Consider the following 3,422-nt stretch of genomic DNA (forward strand, 5'->3'; position numbering starts at 1 on the left):
TAACCCAACCCTACCCTAACCCTACCCTACCCTAACCCTAACCCTACCCCACCCCTAATCCTAACCTAACCCTACCCTACCCTAACCCTAATCCTAAACCAACCCTACCCCTACCATACCCTAACCTTACCCTACCCTACCCTTACCCTACCCTTACCCTACCCTTACCCTAACCTTACCCTACCCCTAAGGATTGATTCTGAATAATTTATAAGGATGATAATGTTGCTGTACATTGTAACATATCCGGAATGTATTCCTGCGGACTTGCTGGAAGGTCCACTTTAAAAGTACGTTCATCCATAATCTCAGCTATCCACATCCCCCTCCGCTACCCACTGGTGGGAAAATTTACAAATCCCTTAATATACCCCAACAATCCAAATATGGAGCAGCAAGACGCAAGTGAAAAATGTGAACGTCTCGTCAAAATATGACTTCCAGATAAATGTGGCAGCAAGAACCGAGAAATATGTGCTTAATACACAAAAGTTTCCCTTTTAAACGTGTCCCCGGCGATATGTCACGGGCCCGGGGTGTGGAAATCACCCTGCGGAGATTAGGAGAGTCAGTGAAGTGTGCAGCCTCCTAATAGGCATGGAAGGAAACATGTTTCTACATTCAGCCGCTACACAAAAATGCTGTATTAACCACTTCAGACGCCAGGCGATGAAACCCAATTGCCGCATGTACAATTTAAACAGCTGGCGGTGCTGTAAACTCGATTTGATCCCTGATATGGCTGATATTCCGCAATTTGTACCACATTACCGCTTCTCTTCTGGTGGGCGCAGAGCCGCGTCTCGCTGCCACTGCGCCGCGGTCATGGGGGAAGCGGCACATCCGGGGAGGAATCCCAACAAAGGGGGTAGATTGGGAGAGCCTCAGGCTCATGTCAGGTTAAAGAGAACCTTTCATGCATGTTGATATGCGATTTTCATATATTACAAAATATTTGAAATATATTTTTAAAAATATATATTTTTTAAATACATTCTTCAGATTTAACATATAAAAAAAGTAATTTTAACATATATTTTTACATATATTTGTAGATTATATGTGTTTTTAAAGACATACAGTATATGTGAAAATGTATTTTTAAAAATATTTTTCATATATTTTGTAATAAAAATGCATTTCAACATACAGTATATATATACAGTATAGATTGGGAGGGCCTCGGGCTCATGTCAGGTTAAAGAGAACCTTTCACGCATGTTGATATGCGTTTTTCATATCTTACAAAATATTTGAAATATATTTTTAAAAATATATTTTTTTTAAATACATTCTTCAGATTTAACATATCAAAAAAAAGTAATTTTAACATATATTTTTACATATATTTGTAGATTAAATGTGTTTTTAAAGACATACAGTATATATGAAAATGTATTTTTAAAAATATTTTTCATATATTTTGTAATAAAAATGCATTTCAACATACAGTATATATATACAGTATAGATTGGGAGGGCCTCAGGCTCATGTAAGGTTAAAGAGAACCTTTCATGCATGTTGATATGCGTTTTTCATATCTTACAAAATATTTGAAATATATTTTTAAAAATATATATATTTTTTAAATATATTCTTCAGATTTTTTTAACATATAAAAAAAGTAATTTTAACATATATTTTTACATATATTTGAAGAATAAATGTGTTTTTAAAGACATACAGTATATGTGAAAATGTATTTTTAAAAATATTTTTCATATATTTTGTAATAAAAATGCATTTCAACATACAGTATATATATATATATATATATATATATATATATATATATATATACACACAGAGAGAGAGATAGATTGGGAGGGCCTCAGGCTCATGTAAGGTTAAAGAGAACCTTTCATGCATGTTGATATGCGTTTTTCATATCTTACAAAATATTTGAAATATATTTTTAAAAATATATATTTTTTAAATATATTCTTCAGATTTTTTTAACATATAAAAAAAGTTATTTTAACATATATTTTTACATATATTTAAAGAATAAATGTGTTTTTAAAAAAATACAGTATATGTGAAAATGTATTTTTAAAAATATTTTTCATATATTTTGTAATAAAAATGCATTTCAACATACAGTATATATATATATATATATATATAGATAGATATAGATTGGGAGGGCCTCAGGCTCATGGAAGGCTCATGTAAGGTTAAAGAGAACCATTCATGCATGTTGAAATGCCTGTTGATATGCGTTTTTCATATATTACAAAATATTTGAAATATATTTTTAAAAATATAAATTTTTTAAAATATATTCTTCAGATTTTTTTAACATATAAAAAAGTAATTTTAACATACATTTTTACATATATTTGTAGATTAAATGTGTTTTTAAAGACATACAGTATATGTGAAAATGTATTTTTAAAAATATTTTTCATATATTTTGTAATAAAAATGCATTTCAACATACAGTATATATATATATAGGTTGGGAGGGCCTCAGGCTCATGTAAGTCTCATGTAAGGTTAAAGAGAACCTTTCATGCATGTTGAAATGTATGTTGATATGCGATTTTCATATATTACAAAATATTTGAAATATATTTTTAAAAATATATATTTTTTAAATATATTCTTCAAATTTTTTTAACACATAAAAAATGTAATTTTAACATATATTTTTACATATATTTGTAGAATGTGTTTTTAAAGACATACAGTATATTTGAAAATGTAATTTTAAAAATATTTTTCATATATTTTGTAATAAAAATGCATTTCAACATACAGTGTATATATATATATATATATATTGAATACGGCCAAAATTGTAGTATTTTAAATATATTTCAATATATTTGGGAAGAATATTTTAAAAATATATTTTAATTATATTTTTCTTCCATGTGGGTAATGGTGGAGCTGAGTGGAGGGGGTCCTAAAATCCCGAGGAGAATGAGGTGGGGGAGGAAGGGGTAATATTGTGGGCTGCCTTAAACCCCATGAATAAATATTAAAATTGAGTGAAGAATATTAAAGACCCGGGAAGACGCGGCGGAGCTTAGAGGAAGGCGCAGGGGGGTGCCCCCGTCACAGATCAGGGCTAATAACGCATGCAAAGCTGTGTATTCATATATTCCTAAACAAGGAGCACTTGTATTTCTTCCTGTTTTTGTTGTAGAAAATCCTCTGAAATGAGACTGAGCAGCTGAATAAATGTTTGGAGGGATTATCATAAGATACAGCCGAGGCAACAGTCGCGATCTCTGATAATGTCGGAGTTTATTTTCAGCTTCTATGTGACGCCTCTGAACTCTTCCCCGAATCGCAGCAGCCGGATCCAGACCACCGACGCGCTCTCTGACAGTCTCTCGGCTCCTGTTGCTTGACACGCACCACCTACCTAAACGTCGTTGGTGAAAAAGTCCACCCCTTCGTGTAGGTGGTAT

Source organism: Staurois parvus, unplaced genomic scaffold, assembly GCF_062004578.1.
Source record: "Staurois parvus isolate SC_StPar_1 unplaced genomic scaffold, SC_StPar_1.0 ptg000484l, whole genome shotgun sequence".
NCBI lineage: Eukaryota > Metazoa > Chordata > Amphibia > Anura > Ranidae > Staurois > Staurois parvus.